The 20601-nt window shown below is 40.0% G+C and overlaps 1 protein-coding gene across 2 annotated transcripts in view; it reads right to left on the bottom strand.

The window, feature by feature from the left end:
• Positions 1-20601, bottom strand: part of KCNAB1 (potassium voltage-gated channel subfamily A regulatory beta subunit 1) — a 444955-nt gene that overhangs the window by 272625 nt on the left and 151729 nt on the right. The gene's annotated exons all lie outside the window — the stretch shown is intronic.

Genomic DNA, 20601 nt, shown 5'->3' with positions numbered 1-20601 from the left:
CTCAACACCCAGAGCACAGAGCAGGTGTTCAGGGAGTTTTTGTTGAATGAATCCATTCTTTTGAAATCCTATTGACCTTAATAGTTAAGGATTCACGTATACGGGCATGATGCTCTTCTAGGAACTATTTATTCTGTGTAATACTTACTCCTTTCTGTGCTTAGTCGTGTCCAACTCTGTGAACTGTAGCCCATCAGGCTCCTCTGTCCATGGGATTTTTCAGGCAAGAATACTGGAATGGGTTGCCATTTCCTCCTTCAGGGGATCTTCCCAGCCCAGGGACTGAGCCCGCCTTCTCTGTATCTCCTGCATTACAGGAGGATTCTTTACCCATTGAGCCATCAGGAAAGCCCCACTTACTCTTTTGTGGATAACCACAATTACATATGCAAAAGCTTTCATGTCAACAGTTTAATACCGAGATTTGCCCTCTAACTCCTACTATTTCATGGTTAGAACACTGCATGGTATTTTAATAATAATGTGGTCAGCCACAGCCTCCCTGAGATGGTATCACTCTGCCTTATCTATACATCTGCCCTTTTCTGGGCCTGAGTTCTCCTCCCTCAGAGTGGTGGTAATAGCACCAGGACAACTTCAGAGCCCTTAATTTTCTCTTTCTACTTGGCTCTGCACCATCAAACTCAACTTTCAATTTAATAAAATTCTCTCTTGTCCTAAGCAGAAGTAGAAACCACTTAATCATTCTTCTGAGAAATAAGTGTTCTGGTAGGAGGAACTTTTTAACTATATAAATAATTTCTACTCTTGAGAAGGTAGAACAGAAAGAAATAATGAAAACATCTCCACACAAAAAATTTCCGTATTTCCATAAAAATAACTTCCGCCATTCTTAAAACAAATCTGTATATACTTGGCCTTTCATATCTGTAGGTTCCACATCTACAGATTTAACCAACCACAGGTCAAAAATATTCTTTAAAAAGTTCCAGAAAGGTCCAAAAAGCTTAACTTAATTTGCCATATGCTGGGAACTGTTTTCATAGCATTTACATTGTATTAGGTATTATATGTAATCTAGAATGGAGAAGGCAATGGCACCCCACTCCAGTACTCTTGCCTGGAAAATCCCATGGATGGAGGAGCCTGGTAGGCTGCAGTCCATGGGGTCGCGAAGAGTCGGACCGACTGAGCGACTTCACTTTCACTTTTCACTTTCATGCATTAGAGGAGGAAATGGCAACCCACTCCAGTGTTCTTGCCTGGAGAATCCCAGGGACGGGGGAGCCTGGTGGGCTGCCGTCTATGGGGTCACACAGAGTCGAACACGACTGAAGTGACTTAGCAGCTTAGCAGAGATGATTAAAGTATATCGGAAGCAGTGTAAGGTTACATGCACGCATGTACTAGGCCATTTTATATAAGGGACTTGAGCATCCTGGGATTTTGTTATCCATGAGGTTACTGGACCTCATCCTCTGTAGATACTAAGCGACACTGTAGTCTCTGTAGGGTGAAGCATGGACATTAATGTCTCTAGCAGGAAGCATTTGTCTTCTTCCTTGTCCTTCTTACTTTGGTTGGCTGGTTTCCCACCTTGAAATGATGCCTGGATTGTCTTCCTGTACAACTTGTCCACTTTTCAAAATGTACACAAAGCAACTAAGAGTCTCAGGCCACAAATGTAGATGTTTAAGAAATAGAGTGTGTTAAAATTTTTCTATAATTTCACTTAATTTCAACTCAGGGAGCTTCTCCTGCCAAGCTGACAGGAAATTTAACTTTTAGACAACACTGGCTCTCTTTTTGCTCCCTCTATGCTACTGAGGTCAGGTCAATGTCCCAATCTTACCCTCTCAAGGTATTAAGGAATCCCTCCCATTATTGGTCATCTGTCCATTGTTATCCTAGAGACAGCCTTTGTCCCAGAACACATGGTCCTTGACTCTGCTACCTTCAAGCCACACAGGTGACTTCATAGATGTGGGGAGAAGCTGAGCCCCTGCCTGGGGACCTGGTCTCTCTGATACCATAGGGCCCTTTCCTCTGAGATCCTATCATGTTCTTCAGATGCTATCAGGGAGGAAGACTCATGGGGCCAAAGACCTTCCACTGAACCTCTCATCCATCAGAATCTCAGCTTAATCTGGCAAGTGCCTTTGCTCTAAAACCTGAGTCTCTTCAACAGGCTTAGATTTTGGGAAACAAAATTACACTTTCTGCAAATAAGAAAGCATAAACTACTTATTTGAATGGAGAAAAGAAACTAGAAAGATGCAGGGAGAAGCCACATATGTTAATATCTTTCAGTAGATAATGAAATCGCCCACTGCAACCAAGCCAGACGATCCCTTCTCTGTTTCGGCATCTCAGAAAACAACATTGTAGCTCACTGTGGCTGGAATGAGTGGACCTGGACTCAGGGTTTCAAGAGGACCTGTTACCTGAACCCCTGAGGAATTCAGGCTCTCCAGCTGCTGTATCCCTTGATAAAAGGCCAGAGTGACTGGATGTGTCATGGCAAGATTCAACCAGCTCAAAATGCACATCATGATGTGTTCAAAATCCAACTCATTGAAGGGATTTTGAAACAGTTATCATAATTGATCAATATGAACCTGTGAATATCAATATAAATAATTTGCCTACAAAGTCTGGTATTTTGCATTCAGGTATTCTTTTTATGCTTTAATCTATTTACTACCATAAAGATTATAGTATTATAAAATATCTTGCTTTCATTATCCCCTTCTTTGTAAAGGATCAAGTGATAACTTGGGAATCACCATTTTACGCAGACCCACATTTGTAGCAGAAAGCCAACAAAAGCAAAGACTCAAATGATCTCCTCACAGCCCTCCTCCCAGGATCCCGCATATGGATGCACTTTTCTCTTTTGGAGCAACGCAGTGCACGGCCAGTAGATCTTTCTCAAGGAATGTACATGTTTTAGAACAATGATTACAAGTCCCCTTAATCCCTGTCTTTACTCTGTCATTTTAATTTTCTTTTTTCATGTTTTAATCCGTGTCATTTGGGAACCACCTTACATTCCTTTCTGGTACAAGGCTGGTTATAAGTAGCTATAATAGAAACAGCGGGGGACAGCAAGGATAGGTCAGGCTCTTCAGTAGCTAAGGTCAAAAACAGACAGGATTCCTGCCTTCAAAGGAGAGAAGAACTCATCATGGATGTGAAGAGGACAAGTCTGATAAAGAATAAAGCCTGCACAGGAAGCCAAGAGTTTTACATTGCAATACAATCCCACAGAAACCTTAGAAACTGATGAAAACTGGCTCATTAATGCATCCAATTATCCATCCAACGAACTTTATTGATCGCCTACAAAATGCCAGATACTGTGCTAAGACTGAGGCTGATTAAAATATGAATATTTCAAAGCAAAAAAAAAAAGATTAAAGAAAGATCTATTGTGATGATATTAACATGTGCTCATAGAGCCTCATTCATTCTTGTCAAGTTTCTTTTTGATATTATTGAGAATTTTAACAGATAACAGTTGGTACTTTACAATCACATGTAATCTTAGAAAGCAAATCCATAAAGGATTACCAGGTCTATTTTACAGATACTGGAGCACAGAGAAATTAAGAAATTTGCTAGTAAAGACAAAGCTAGGTACAATTCCACTCCTGGCATATATCTGGACAAAACTATAATTCAAAAGGATACATGTACCCAATGTTCACAGCAACACCATTTACAATAGCTAAGACATGGAGTGGCATCGCTCAGTCGTGTCCAACTCTTTGCAACCCCATGGACTGTAGCCTACCACGCTCCTCTGCCCATGGGATTTTCCAGGCAAGAGTACTGGAGTGGGTTGCCATTTCCTTCTCCAGAGGATCTTCCCGACCCAGGGACATGGAAACAAGCTAAACGTCCATCAAAAGATGAAGGAATAAAGAAGATACACACACATAATGGTATACTGTTGTTGTTTACTTGCTAAGTCATATCCAACATTTTTGTGATCCCATAAACTGTACCCCATAAGGCTCCTCTGTCCATGGGATTTCCCAAGCAAGAATACTGGAGTGGGTTGACATTGCCTTTTCCAGGGGATCTTCCTGACCCAGGGATCGAACTCATTGTCTCCTGCATGGCAGGTGGGTTCTTTTTACCACGGAGCCACCAAGTAAGTAAGCCCATAATGGAATACTACTCAGCCATAAAAAGAACGAAATACTGTCATTTGCTGCTACATGGATGGACCTACAGATTATTATACTAAGCAAAGTAAGTAAGAAAAATAAACACAAAGACCACATGATATCACTTATATGTGGAATCTAATGACACAAATGAATAGATCTATGAAACAAAAGCACATTCACAGACACAGAGAACAGACTTGTGATTGCCAAGGAGAAGGAGGGCAGGGGAAGGTTGGTTTGGGAGTTTGGGGCCAGCAGATGCAAGCTATTATATATATAGAATGAATAAACAAAAGGTCCTATTGTATTGCACAGAGAACTATATTCTATATAGTTGAATATACATCAGCCAACTGAATATATAAACACCTGTCATAAATCAGTGGAAAAGAATATATATATATATATATAAAACTTAATGTGTGTGTGTGTGTGTGTATATATATATATAACTGAATCTCTTTGCTGTACACCAGAATCTAATATAACATTGAAAATCATCTATACTTCAATTAAAAAAAAAAGACAAAGCTGGGTAAATGAGTGTTGCAGTACTGGGAACTATTGGGCATGCTCCTGCAGAGCCTGTTTACTGCTAGTCCTCCACGTTTTGTGTTTGCACCTTAAATACACACACACACACACACACACACCTTGCTGAACTAAATATGTATAATGCTGCTGCTGCTGCTAAGTCGCTTCAGTCGTGTCCAACTCTGTGCGACCCCATAGATGGCAGCCCACCAGGCTCTGCCGTCCCTGGGATTCTCCATGCAAGAATGCTGGAGTGGGTTGCCATTTCCTTCTCCAATGCGTGAAAATGAAAAGTGAAAGGGAAGTCGCTCAGTCATGTCCGACTCTTCGCGACCCCATGGACTGCAGCCCACCAGGCTCCTCTGTCCATGGGATTTTCCAGGCAAGAGTACTGGAGTGGGTGATGAACACTTGCCAAAAATTCACTTTTAAAATACTTGTTACTTTCTTGAGCTATATATAAATGTACCTACTAAGATCTGAAGATATCCTTATTCCCCACTCTAGGAAAACTTCTAATAGTTTGAACTGCCAAAAATAAATATAATGGCTGCTAAACTTTCCATCGGCCTATAGATTCTGAACCAGCCCTGAGCTCCTGCATATATGTTCTTTGTACCACTATGCTGCTCCACTTCAACCTCTGCCCTGATTTTCTGGTCAGAGTAATAATGAAGGATACCATGTACTGACCATTCAGTGGCTCATGCCAACACGGGAAAATAGAACTCGCCCAGAAATGCCACTTGCACATGTTGGATTCCTTTTAGTCCTGAGTCACAACTGGCATAAACAAACACTGGGCCAACATAAGAAAAAGTTGGCCAGGAACTGTCTGAACTTAGAATTGAAATGGAAAGCTCAATATTTGGGATTGTACAAGATGTCATTAGGTTCTGTTTTTATGCCTCAGTTTCTATAACTGAAAATGGACATAACACTACTTGCTAACCCCTTGAGAATTTTGCTCAAGGATAAAAATAGCACTAATTAAGCTCTTTCAACTCCTTGGTTTAAATGTTTACGTGAGGCAATCACATAAAGTCAGATTTTAATGGAACAGAATGTTACTCAGACATTTTGATCATTAGTATTTGTCTTTTGTCAAACCCTGCCCCCAAGGTATTTCCATCTCAAAGTAGGTATACATCAGGCTAATATCCTAAGCAAGAGTAACAATCAAGAAAAATCACAAACTAACATTTTGTGAATGTTTTTATTTCTAAAACTAATCATTATTAAAAGTCAAATACTTTGATCATTGACATTGTCATATGATACCACTTTCCTGCTAAGAAATAAAATTGAAGTACACATTAAATTCATCACATTTACTTCATTAGTGGCCATCAATGACGTATAATCAAACAGGTTTATTAGCTGAATAGACTTGCAGACTTCAACCTGTTAATTTTTTTTCTGTTGTTGACATTAACTGATGTTGTTATTGTTGTGTTTACATTAGGAAAATATTATCTCTGAGTTAGAAAATGGACTTTGTTGGCAATAATTCTGGGGGAATCAAGGATAGGTCTGGTTCTTCCCCATCCTGCCCTCAATGTACTATTAGAGGGGGTTGGTGTTCACTGGTGGCTGTAAATACACTGTCACATTCATGTAAAGATGGTCAGTTCAGTTAAGTTGAGTTGCTCAGTCATGTCCGACTCTTTGCGACCCCATGAATCGCAGCACACCAGGCCTCCCTGTCCATCACCAACTCCCGGAGTTCACCCAGACTCACGTCCATCGAGTCAGTGATGCCATCCAGCCATCTCATCCTCTGGCGTCCCCTTCTCTTCCTGCCCCCCATCCCTCCCAGCATCAGAGTCTTTTCCAATGAGTCAGCTCTTCGCATCAGGTGGCCAAAGTACTGGAGTTTCAGCTTTAGAATCATTCCTTCCAAAGAAATCCCAGGGCTGATCTCCTTCAGAATGGACTGGTTGGATCTCCTTGCAGTCCAAGGGACTCTCAAGAGTCTTCTCCAGCATCACAGTTCAAAAGCATCAATTCTTCGGCGCTCAGCCTTCTTCACAGTCCAAATCTCACATCCATACATGACCACATGAAAAGCCATAGCCTTGACTAGACGGACCTTTGTTGGCAAAGTAATGTCTCTGCTTTTGAATATGCTGTCGAGGTTGATCATAATTTTCCTTCCAAGGAGGAAGCGTCTTTTAGTTTCATGGCTGCAGTCACCATCTGCAGTGATTTTGGAGCCCAGAAAAATAAAGTCTGACACTGTTTCCACTGTTTTCCCATGTATTTCCCATGAAGTGATGGGACCAGATGCCATGATCTTCGTTTTCTGAATGTTGAGCTTTAAGCCAACTTTTTCACTCTCCTCTTTCACTTTCATCAAGAAGCTTTTTAGTTCCTCTTCACTTTCTGCCATAAGGGTGGTGTCTTCTGCATATCTGAGGTTATTGATATTTCTCCTGGCCATCTTGATTCCAGCTTGTGCTTCTTCCAGTCCAGCGTTTCTCATGATGTACTCTGCATATAAGTTAAATAAGCAGGGTGACAATATACAGCCTTGACAAACTCCTTTTCCTATTTGGAACCAGTCTGTTGTTCCATGTCCAGTTCTAACTGTTGCTTCCTGACCTGCATACAGATTTCTCAAGAGGCAGGTCAGGTGGTCTGGTATTCCCATCTCTTTCAGAATTTTCCACAGTTTATTGTGATCCACACAGTCAAAGGCTTTGGCATAGTCAATAAAGCAGAAATAGATGTTTTTCTGGAACTCTCTTGCTTTTTCCATGATCTAGTAGATGTTGGCAATTTGTGGCTCAGTAGTGTCCAACTCTTTGCGACCCCATGTACTGCAGCCCACCAGGCTCCTCTGTCCATGGGATTCTCCAGGCAAGAGTACTGGAGTCGGTTGCTATTTCCTTCTCCAGGGGATCTTCCTGACCCAGGAATCGAACCCAGGTCTCCCACATTGCAGGCAGACACAGGCAGACACTTTAACCTCTGAGCCACCAGGAAGCCCAACACTAACACTTCTACAGCCACTAACACTTCTCCCTAAATCTGATATAATCTGGTACTTACTGTTTGAAGGCCCAGAGAAGGTATGCAAAATTAAATGATTTGGTATCAAGAGTGTAATTCTTCAAAATCCAATATTCTAGGCAGTGATAGAGGACCCATGGGTCTTGGAAAAGAATGAAGAAAACTAAGGAACAACTAGCTACTTCTTATTGGTATGTTTGACCAAATACCACAGAGGAAAATTGTATGAGTTAAAACATTTGAAAATTTGGGGGTTTTCCTGGTGGTCCAGTGGTTAAGAATCCACCTGCCATTACATGGGTTCGATCCCTGGTCCAAGAAGATCCCACATTTCTAGGGATAACTAAGCCTGGCATAGAGCCCGCGCTGTGTAATAGGAGAAGCCACCACAAGGAGAAAACTGCACTGCAACTAGAGAGTAGCCCCTACTCGCCGCAACTAGAGAAAGCCTGTGCAGCAGTGATGACCCAGCATAGCCAAAAATAATATAGAAATAAAACACTTGCTAAAAATTTTGAAAATTTGTATCAAAATATGTACAAATTTTATGAATAAGAATAAAAATATCTTTGTCATTAAAATAAAATGCCTGACCAACCTAACAAGTTCAAGAAACTATTTAATAGAAGGGTTCAGAAAAAGAATTTCATATCCCTGCAAGAAACTCCTACTTTCCTGTCCCCAACACCACCATTAATTGACAATACTAAGGAGGAAGGGACAGTATGAATTTTCTGGAAAGGTTCAGTTCAGTTCAGTTCAGTTGCTCAGTCGTGTCTGACTCTCTGCGACCCCATGAATCGCAGCACGCCAGGCCTCTCTGTCCATCACCAGCTCCCAGAGTTCACTCAGACTCATGTCCATCGAGTTGGTGATGCCATCCAGCCATCTCATCCTCTGTCGTCCCTTCTCCTCCTGCCCCCAATCCCTCCCAGCATCAGAGTCTTTTCCAATGAGTCAACTCTTCGCATCAGGTGGCCAAAGTACTGGAGTTTCAGCTTTAGAATCATTCCTTCCAAAGAAATCCCAGGGCTGATCTTCAGAATGGACTGGTTGGATCTCCTTGCAGTCCAAGGGACTCTCAACAGTCTTCTCCAACACCACAGTTCAAATGCATCAATTCTTCGGCGCTCAGCCTTCTTCACAGTCCAACTCTCACATCCATACATGACCACAGGAAAAACCATAGCCTTGACTAGATGAACCTTTGTTGGCAAAGTAATGTCTCTGCTTTTGAATATGCTATCTAGGTTGGTCATAACTTTCCTTCCAAGGAGTAAGCGTCTTTTAATTTCATGGCTGCAGTCACCATCTGCAGTGATTTGGGAGCCCCCAAAAATAAAGTCTGCCATTGTTTCCACTGTTTCCCCATCTATTTCCCTATGTTGAGTTTTAAGCCAACTTTTTCACTCTCCTCTTTCACCTTCATCAAGAGGCTTTTTAGTTCCTCTTCACTTTCTGCCATAAGGGTGGTGTCATCTGCATATCTGAGGTTATTGATATTTCTCCCGGCAATCTTGATTCCAGCTTGTGTTTCTTCCAGTCCAGCGTTTCTCATGATGTACTCTGCATAGAAGTTAAATAAGCAGGGTGACAATATACAGCCTTGACGGACTCCTTTTCCTATTGGAACCAGTCTGTTGTTCCATGTCCAGTTCTAACTGTTGCTTCCTGACCTGCATACAGATTTCTCAAGAGGCAGGTCAGGTGGTCTGGTATTCCCATCTCTTTCAGAATTTTCCACAGATTGTGATCTATGTACTGAGCTTCACAGATACATCATATCAGGATGAAAGATGCACTGCCATGGCTCCCACACTCCAGGTACTCGGAAGAAGTGAGACTCCCGAGCTGACAGACTGCAGTCATGAAATTTGGAAGCAGTTATATATATTTCTGGAGTCATGAGAATTTTAATTACAGCTTGATCTCTACAGCTATCCATTGACTTTTCTATTACTGTCCACTTACCAATTTTTACTTAGGTCTTGGAATTAAAAACAACAGAATATTTCTAGCAGATGTTGCATTAAGGGGCCTAAGAAACAGAACAGATTTCAAGCAATAGCTGCCATTATGGTAATTACCAAGGTCAAGATAAAGCTGTTTAAACTTTTTCACAATGAAGCTACACACTGTAAATATGAATTTTTATTCTGATTCAAACCTAAGCTATAGCCTTAGACAGAGAAAAATCCACATCGCCCTGCATATTCCATGACCTCATTATTCCTTTTGCTCTCTTGCCTCACCTGACTGAGTCTCAGATGCTAGAGAAAGTAATGAGGATGTAATGCTTGATACTTTGGTTTCCTTTACTTGGCCCTCTTCTGCATAACATATTTGCATGATACATGTGGTAGAACTGTATAATGGCCTCTAAAAGATGTTCACAGCCTAATCACTGGGAACTTGTGAATAATGTTAACTTATGTGGTAAAGGGGACTTTGCATGTGTGATTAAGTTAAAGATTATGAGATGGGGTGATTATACTGGATTATCTCACTGGAACCAATGTTGTCTCAGCAGTGCTTATAAGAGGGAAGCAGGAGGATCAAAGTGAGAAACAGGAGATGTGCCATCTCTCCAGAAGTTGGAGAGAGGTGCTTAGAAGACAGAGGAAGGTGCCGTGAGCCAAGAAATCCAAGTGGCCTCTGGAAGCTGGAAAAGGTGAGGAAATAATTTCTACCCTGCGGCCTCCAGAAGGAACAGAACCCTGCTGACAACTTGGTTTTAGATTTCTGGCTTCCAGAACTGTGAAAGAACGCATTTGTGTTGTTTTAAGGCACTAACTTCATGGCAGTTTATTGCAGGAGCAATAGGAAATTACTGCAGTATAAAATGCCCAGCTTTGCCACGTCTCCTTCTAAATTACTTCCTGTTTTGAAATAGGACTGCAGAAAGTCCTGATGAAGACCTTAGGAAACATCTGGTGGACTCTGGAGCCCTCAGGCGAACATACACTTGCTTCTCTGGTTAAGGAATGATTCTGTGTTTTTATGGACTAAGATACCCAAGCCTCCTCATTTCTAAAAGATTGCTTTTGGAAAAACTCTATTTGAGTGTAATTGAAATCTTGAACTTCTTCTTTAGAAATGAAAGATAAGCCATTATTGAGTGAGAAGTTGTATGCTAGACCATGAATTTCCCAACTCCCACTTTCTATCTGAGCCTCCTTGAACAGTTTGCTTATTTTCTCTTCATCATAATGGAACAACTATGTTTTCCATTAAGATGAAAACCCTCTGTGATCAGATGAAGATATCTTCTGAGCATTTCCATTCTTTTCAGTAAGTGCAAAAACTCCATAATGCAGAAGTGCTTATTCATATAGACGTAGAAAATGGAGAAGGAGTGACTCAAAAGGTCTATTTTCATCAAATGCCTCAGAGGAATTCTTTGCTGGTTTTTGTTGAGAGAGAATAGCATTCATTAAAGCCATGTTATTTACGCAGTTGATTTTTATAACAAGCTTGTTGCTGTGGTCTCAGGCCAAAGACACTAACAACAAAACCCCATAACACAAAAACCAAGTTTAATGTGGAAATTAATTTCAAAGAAATGGAAAAGAGGGTGCCTTAATAGCATATGTTCTTCAGGGAAAAGCTCCCTTTTCTTATATAAGAGCTCTGTCAAAGCAGATGGGCCTTCCAATAGATAACAAACTCATCATGGAGAACACTATGCTTGGAATTTCCTGCGGTTAAGTCCCTTCAGGGATATTGTCTTGGAGGATGTTAATTACTAATACAGAAAACTTTTTCTGCTAATAAAGCTAGTCACGCACAGTTGCTTTTACATTAAAACCTGCTAGATTAAAAGAATCTCTATGAGAGCATATCAAAAGGCAAATAAATCATATTGCAAGCTGTTAGTTTTTCTATCTAGATACTCAAATGCTATTGAAACTTACATGTCAGAATTAACCTTTTTCATATTTCTTTAACCCAAGAGATTTCAACTGTCACCATTAAAACCTTTAGAGCATATTATCTCATAAGAGTTGCTACATATCAGCAGAGGGATCCTCCATTATCAAATAAATGGGTCAGAACATTTAAAAATGTTTCAGAGCAATTTTTTCAAAGATTGGCTCAAAATGTTAAAATGTATTGTTTTCTTCTAAAACAGTAAGCATAACAATGGAATGCAGACAAGGGGACAGAGCATGTTTCTGTTATTAGGTAATCTTATGATTCTGTACTAAAAAGTCTAGAGCTACACTTGGAATTGTATCCAGCTCTGGATGGATAGAGGCTTTAGGTGAGAGTCATAATTGCAGCTGGGAATCAGAAAATGAAGTATAGGAGGAGGAACCATCCTAGAAATTTGAAGGCTGAGTCCTAGTAATGGTTTTCAAGTACCAGAGGACTTATGAAGCAGATACTTATAGCTGTCTCAAGACCCGGGTTCAATCCCTGGGTTGGGAAGATGCCCTGGAGAAGGGAATGGCTACCCACTCCAGAATTCTTCCCTGGAGAATTTCATGACAGAGAAGCCTGGTAGGCCACAGTCCACGGGGTTGCAAAGAGTCAGACACGACTGAATAACTAACACTTTCATTTTCCTTTCAATTGAGGACAAACCAAGAAGCTTCCAATGCAGCTTGAAAGGAGCTGAATTGATCACAAGGAGGAATTTTCTCATGGTGAAGTATCTTTTTGACTTGGATCATTTAGCAGCAGAACAGTCAGGCCAGGAGAGCAGGTGCTGGGACCAGAATGGGAAAGACTCTCCTCCCCAGATATCAACAGGAGGTTGGGAGCCTCCGGCACGACATGGTGCTCCCCATCTTGCCTCACTGCTGTGCCCCTGCTTTCTTGCCTCTCAATTTTCTATTACCATTTGCAGCCTGACTTTTGACTATTAGGGTCCAGACGACAGACAAGAATTCTAAGAGCCTTCACTTTATTGCTTCCTCGAGGATTTCAGAGCTTACTGAATGATTCTAATTCATAGAAAAATGAGCCAAAATTTTTTTTTCTTGACTGCTGTGAAAGGAGATTACACAATATTTCTTCAGGGGCCTTTACAAGTAGTTGCTGCACAGTGCAAATTGGAAAAACAGGACAGATTTCTCATGAGAGCTGGACCAGATGGCCTGTGTGAGGACTCTCAGAGTCCTCCCTAGTTGTCGATTCCAAGAAAAAAAAAATCACTGCTGGGCTTCTGTTTTGGTTTCCAATCTGAGTAACTGAAAATCAACCTGCAAGGGTTTTTTTAAAATGCATTTTGATTCTAAGTCTCAGGAGCAAGTTTTCAAAGTAATCTCAAAGCATGGAGGAGAGTGAAGTATGTTCAGTGCTGAATGCCCTAAGGAGCATTTCATATCCAGGATTGACATGTATTCCTGTCCTATCACCTGTGCCCAAGGGTTTGTAGATTTCTTTCTGAGACACCAGTTATTTAGAAACTGTAATACCAAGCACACTGTCATCTGAAAGTTAATTTATGTTCAGCTTCAGAATTAGTATAAGTAGAGAGCTGCCCCGGGGGCACTTTGGGGTCCTCACAACTCTGCAGGAGACGAAGGAAGCTGGTCTGGCTCTTCGAATGCACAGCAGGGCTTTCCTTCTTCTAGAGATAAAAGCTTGAACTGCAGACTATGCACATGTATAGAAAGGAATTGTCCCTTCTAGAAGTGTTTCATGCTCTGTGCTTCTTTCCTGTGTTAAAAAATGGGGCATGATCAAGCAGCTACCATGTAGAAGCTAACAGAGCATAAGGAATCCTGCTCTTGGAGCCAGGACCTGAGTTTGACCTTGACCCTTTCATCAGCTCCTTGAGTAACTGTGATCAAGGAACTGGTCATTCTGCATAAAATGATGTGACCGAACTAGACGGAGTCTGAAGTTTCCTCAGTGACAACAACCACTGCTAATTCATTTATTTCTGTGATTATATAGGATTAAAAATTCTCAGTATTGAAGTGGAAATTTGAAAGACTTTTTTTGGCCTTAATCCTTCAGTCTCTATCACTCTTATCTTCTAATTCTGAAAAGAGTGGAAAACTGGTCACAGAAATATTTTTAAGCACACAACATAATTAAAATTGCAGCATCAAATTATTTTTTATTATTTCTGATGACTCCCAAAATGGCTTTGAAATTCTTATAAGGAAATGGATGGATCAATACATGTGAATTCAGTTCTTCGCATAAACTGGTATTCTCTTTTTTTCAAAACAAAAGTTGTGAAACATACTCAAAGAAACCAGGAGTCCTATACTTTGATCAATTCACTGGACCCAAGTCTCATCTGTTCATGAATTCATATAGTAATGACAAACTATGCTTTTGATGAAATTAATTTAAAAAATCAAAGTGAAACTTATGAATCTGATTTCCCTTTTCAATGTAATGGAATTTTTTCTCCTCCTTCTCTCAGAACATTTCTCAAATTACCACAAGTGCAAATGTTTACAGAAATTTTTTAAAAAAAGAATTTCTATAATGAGTGCACGTCCAAAGAGGGTCACTGAATGGATTTAGGATTAAGGGCTCCAAATATAGTAAGCCAACTGAAGATCTCAGCTAGAAAACAAGTTCTTTCTGGAAATACTTGTGCATGTGTGTACACACACACACACACACACACACAGATCGTGCACACATACATTTCCAGAGCTGCAGACCTGGAACTACGTTTGCCTACCAGTTGCAGGAGGCTCCCTCCCCTCCTACCATTTTCTCACCATCCCATGGATGCCAGACTTCTAGCTGATGACTTGCAGAGGTGGAATAAACTCTATGAGACTGAATCAGCAACCAACTTTTAGGAAGGTTTCTCCACCTCCCCCATTTTCATCATTTTGCTTTGAGGAAGAGAGGAAAGCCCACACCCATGGGTATAAGTGCAAATGACAATGGCATTCTTTACCCGCTCTCCCCCAAAATGGCATTTTAAATATCCAAGCTGCTCTCTTCTCTGGACTAAAATCAAATATCTCTATTTGAAACAGCCACAGAGCTGGCACTTCTCCCCTTCCTCCTCTTCAGCCCACCTATTTCCTCCCACTTTTCCCCATACGGAAGCTCACAAGCATACACACACACTCACACACACTCAGTGCTTTTTACGTAATCAGCTGACAAGATTGATCTTTCACTTCAATTGCTTTGATTCAAAATCTGCCCACCATTCGTGGGAGGTAAAGAACTGTGGATGAGATGTGTGCTTTAATAAAGAGGCTAGAGGAGGAAGGGCCTGAGAAAGGCATCTGGTCCGAGCCTTTTTTATGTAGTCTTATTTTTATAGGAAAATAGAAAGTGCCTTGAAATTCAACATAAATTCTCTTGTTTCAAACTTACAACTGTTAGATTTTTTTTTTTTGGAACAGCTGCCAGATTAATTTCTTCTTAATAGAACTTTGTAACCAGACACCTTGTTCAAAAATCTGAAATGATTCTTCACTGCTGATGTTCCCCTTACATCCAACTCCTCTTTGCCTCTACAGGATGCCCTCTCACCACTTCCCTGTATGAACTCTCTGCCCCACTCCATTATTTCTCAGGACTCCACGCACAGCCTTTGGGACAGGCTGCTCCTCTGCTGCAGTCTATAAGATCTCATCCTCCTTTCTGCTCATCTTGGTATTTCTCCTTTCTCAACATCAAGCTTCCCTGATCTTTCTCATGAAACCTCTCCCTAACTCCTACAGCCCCTAATGAATGATGGCTCCTCAAACTATAGCAACAATTATTCTTTGTATCACTTAACATGTGCAGCCTTTTCATGCAGGTATCTAGCCACATTGGGCCTCCCAGGTGATGTAGTGGTAAAGAATCTGCCAGCCAATGCAGGAGACACAGGTCCAATCCCTGGGTTGGGAAGATCCCCTGGAGGAGGAAATGCAACGCACTCCAGTATTCTTGCCTGGGAAATCCCAAAGACAGAGGAGCCTGGCAGGCTACAATCAATGGGGTCACAGAGAATTGGACATGACTGAGTACACACACCACACCACCATACTAAACTGGAAATACTCAAGAGAGGACCCTCAGTCTGTATCCCCAGCATTTTACACAGTATCCTGCATGTGTGGTCATTCATTTTCCAAGCATTTATTGAGCAGTTATTATGTGCCAGGTGCCAGGTTAGACTCTGGGGTTATAGAGATGAGCCAGAGTCAAACCTCAAGCTGTTTACAGACTAATGGGGAAGATACAGATGCAAATGGATAATAGCAACACTACATGATCAATAATTTCCATAACAGAAATAAGAATCAGATGCAGTGGACGCACTAAAGAACAAGTATTTAGTGCTGTACGGGGTGCAGCCAGGCAAGGTTTCACAAAGAAGGTTAGGCTAGAGTTGGGTCTTAGAGGATGCATGGTAGCTTGCCTAACTGTCTAAAGGAGGTAGGAGAATCCCAGGGGTAGAAGGACTAGCATGGAAAATGATACAGAGGCATAAAAAACCAAGAAGATCCAGGGTACTATAAGGAATGGCTGTCTCGAGTAGGTACTTCTGATAAAACCAAGTTGTCAGAGATAAGAACAGAGTAGTGACTGTAAAGCATGCTGAATGCCAGACCATGAAGGATCTCAGGTACCATGCTAGGTAGCTGGGATTTTATCCCTTGAGCTACAGAATGGCAATGAAGAAATTTGGGAATAATTCTCTAATCTGAAGTTATCTATGATGACAATAACCCAATTGTCCTTCACTCAATGAATGGTTAAAAAAATCATGAAACATCCTTACCATGAGCTACTACTCAGTAAGAAGGAATGAACTATTGATACACACAATCTGGATGAGTCTCAAGAGAGTTATGCAGAATGGAAAAAGCCAATGCCAAAATATTACAAACTGTATGATCCCATTTATATAATGTTCTTGAAACAACAAATTATAGAGGATCAGCGACTAGTGGATGCTAAGGATTAAGGACTGCCAAAGAGGATGGATGTGACTGTAAAGGGGTAGTATGAGGGAGCCTTGTGGTGATGAAGCAATTTTAATGCTTCATTGTGGTGGCAGTTATACAAACTTCTACATGTGGTTAATTGCACAGACATAGAAATACACACACATGAATACCTGATAACCAGTAAAATCTGAACAAATTCTGTGGATTGCAGTAATGTCAATCTACTAGTTTTGATGCTGTGCTATAGTTATACAAGATGTTCTCAATGGAGAAAAATCATTTAGTTACATAAAAATTCCCTGTACTTTTTTTGTGAATTTCTGTGATCTATAATTATTTGAATTAAAAAATTTAATAATGACAAAAAAAAAAGGTAAAATGGATTGACTCCAAAAAAGGAGAAGTTTTATAGTGGAATTAAAGATTATTGCTCAGACAATTTCCTTCTTGTAAATAATTCTCTTAAGAATTTCAAAGCATGTTTTATGCAACTATATAACACAAAGTTATATTGGTACAAATGTATATGTTACAAATAATACTTTTTTCATGAAATTGGGTTCATTGACATTCAATTTGTTCTGGAACTAAAGTAAAAATTTTGGAATAGAGGAGTAGCTTATCAGCACAAATGTGCTCAAATATGAATAACAAAAGCTCTGAGATCACGTCAATCACTAGTAGCTGGATCATTCTAAAAAAAAAAATCTTAAAAAAAACACCTAATAAATCAATTAAACAAAAGCAACCAAAAAAAGCTGGCTTAATTCCTTTTCTGAGTGATTTGCCTTTCTTAGGATAAAAGGTTGATGTATGTATCTACCTCTATGTGATACCCATCACATGTATATATATCATGTAAACATCTATCATGTATACCTGCAGAGTGTATATCAAACTCTAACAGTGTGATGAACTCTAATATTAAAAATATATGCAAAACTAAGATAAAGGACCTCTTATGTATTAATAAGGCACAAGTATAAAAACTATAAGAAACACAATAGTCCTGTATTATCTACACACAAGATAGTTCCCAAGATAAATGTTAGATGGAATTTTGTTCTCTTGAACTTACAGTGACATTTGAATAGCAGATTGCTCTGGTGGATTTTTTTTCTCACCATCAGCCTTGAAACAATAGTTAATTTTATGCAAGATTCTTGCACAGTGCTGATGTGAAGGTAAAAGTGGCTTTGAGTATTCTTGCAAAATTCAGATGCTTCATACAAGTGTATATTAATTCTTTCTAAAATCCCAAGTTCATGAGTTCCTGATTAATGTCAGGTTGGCAATGTCAGGATGGAAATTATAAGCTATGAGTTTTGCTTTAAAAGTCATAAGGTATTAAATGAGTAGAAATCTTCTACTCAGGGTTGTAAGTAGGTCCTCAATGGCCAGGTAGCCCCCTACAGCAAGGCTGGAACCTGAAAGAAGTCCCTGGGATGGCAAATAGATGGCAGATATGGGCACAATGACTTGTGCCCCAAGATGCAACCATAACTGAGATGGTAACCTCAAAATGGACCAATAGGTTGGTTGAGGTCTGACTATGAACCCCAAAAATATGGCCTTCATAAAAACATCTTATAGTATAAAATTATTATGTATTTGTGAGTTTGCTTATTCATGGTCTGTTTTCGTATGAATGCGAACCCCAAACCTTATCTGGTTTCTACACATTTGCGTACCCATTTCTAATAGGGTTCTTGCCACAGAACAGGTGCTCAGTAAATATTTGTTGATTAAATGGGTATCTCTTCATTCCATAACATTTTTTTGACAATTACTGAGTGGTAAGCACTTTAAAAATTCTGACCAATGCTATGAACCCTCTCCTCAAAAATATACACAAAGACAATATTTTTACTTTCTATAGGATTCATGGATCCCAGTTAAGTTGTGCCAATGGAAATCATTTTCAAGGATGAGAATATTATTATAAACACAATTAACCACTGATTTTCCATTCTAGTGCCTTCAGGCATTCTCCTGATTGTTTACCCAAGCCAATTACCTCCCCAAGTCTATGGCATTATTTTTTAAATTTTTTGCTACATTATTAGTAATAAATACTTTTTGCATGCACAATATATTTTAGTGACATCAATGCCAAAAAATATAACTAATAGAATATTTCTATCATTTTTATAAAGTATATTATAGTCTCTTTCCCTCCTACTTCTGTCCCTCCCTACTTCTGTCTTTCTCTTCTTTCTTTCTCCAACCCTAAGAAAGTCTTAGTGTACATTTGGCATAATCTCCTGATCTCTTTCCTGAAAGGTCACTCTAAGTAGAATTTGAAAGACAAAGGAGTTAAGTCACACTCACACACACACAAAACCACCTGCCTGTCATAGATGGAACAATTCAGAATAAGAGGGGGAGTAGAAACCAGGTAATGTCCAGTCACCATAAACAGCAAATACTTCAAGTTGTCCTGAAGACTGCAGATGGCTAGCTTTTTGTCAGGAAAGAGCTGTCCTTAGTTGGTAGTAATGAAAGATGCCCAAGTGAATCTTATACACTGAGCTTCTGGTGTGTATTATCATTCAAACTGAGCTGAGCTACATTACCAGAAAAAACCATAATGGCAATCTCCTGCTTTCGTAAGAGGAAAGTCTTCCAATACACTAATTCACAAGCAACTATGAAACTCTGCCACAAGAAATGAAGGGTGTTACTATTTATCCCTTCTGGCTTACAAAAAGAGAGCTCAAGGTGCTGCTGAAGGCCACGGTTCAAATTACCTCTGCAGTCTGCTTTAACCCTGAGTGTACCATTCCCAGGGGCCCTGCCCAAGAAGGCAGCAACTCCTCTCCATCTCCATCAGAGCTGCTGAAGTGCACCCGGAGCAGTATCGTGGCCACGGGGCAGAGGCTGGGTGTGTGCCACAGAAGCAGCAATAGAAAATGCCAGTGCACTCAAGACTGCAGTCCTAGTTACCAACCTGTCATGGGGCCCCATTCTCCACCCTGGAAATATCAAGAAAAGCAGAGGTCCTCACACCAGTGATACTTCAAGGAGTTGTCTGGAGTTAGGCTGCTTGCACTGTACCGCAGTTGGGGCAAAGCGCTTTAGCTATAAATTTTCAGTCAGTCTACCCCATCAAATTCAAGGCTTTATTTCTTAATGGCTCAAAAATATACCAAAACAACAAGGCTTGCTGTTTTTTCAATGAGATTCCCTGTTAACTCTGCAAAGAAACTTTTTTTCAAGGACAACTTTTATAGAAATTGGTTTGAATGCTTATTTCAGAATCCCCACAAGGAAAACCTAGTCTTAAGTGTTCACGGGAGTTATTTTAATTGCATTAAGTTCCTTTCATCCTAAAACCTGGTTCCTAACAAAGATGAAGGAAAGTTAAATATAAATAATGGACAAAGTTGTATCAGCAAACTAGAATCACCAAAGCCTTTGGAAAACGCATCATAAGCTCTTCTCTACGTCTGCAAAGACTTTCAGAGACAAAAACCACAGGAGTTTTAAAGAAAGAAAGTCAGAAAGATTCGGCACAAAACAAATGCAATGAGGAGGCAAGAGTCACAGAATTGAATAATGAAATTTTCTACTTTTCAAATTTCAGTCATTCCCTATTAAAGAGAGCATCAACTATTACCAGGAAGATTTCCAGCTCTGGAAAGCAGCATAGAGGGAAGGGGAGATTAAAAATTTATGAAGAAATCAGTAATATTACAACAATTGACTTTTTCTCTATATTTCATAAGGTCTGCACTGTATTTCAAGAATAATTTGGGTTTAAGTATGTCAGTGTTCAAACTAACTTACCAGTATAGGTGTTTCTTCCCTGTAACAGAACTTCCTTAAAAGACTGCCCAGCATTTGTCAACTTGAGCTTTCAAAAGATAAATAAGAACACAGTACTAGATGGAAAACTATTTTTAATAGTATAATCACAGAAACTACAGTCTGTACCATAAAATAGGACAGGCACATTTGCTCTTGAAAAGCTACTCTAATCTCAATACCAGTTTTCAGCTGCTGTGTTATTCTCTGAAGACGAAATTCATACA

The sequence above is a fragment of the Bos grunniens genome, chromosome 1 (assembly GCF_055505025.1).
Source record: "Bos grunniens cultivar Pamir isolate PY7600 chromosome 1, Bosgru_T2T1.0, whole genome shotgun sequence".
In the NCBI taxonomy this organism is placed as follows: Eukaryota; Metazoa; Chordata; class Mammalia; order Artiodactyla; family Bovidae; genus Bos; species Bos grunniens.
This window is presented reverse-complemented; position numbering and strand designations above follow the sequence as displayed.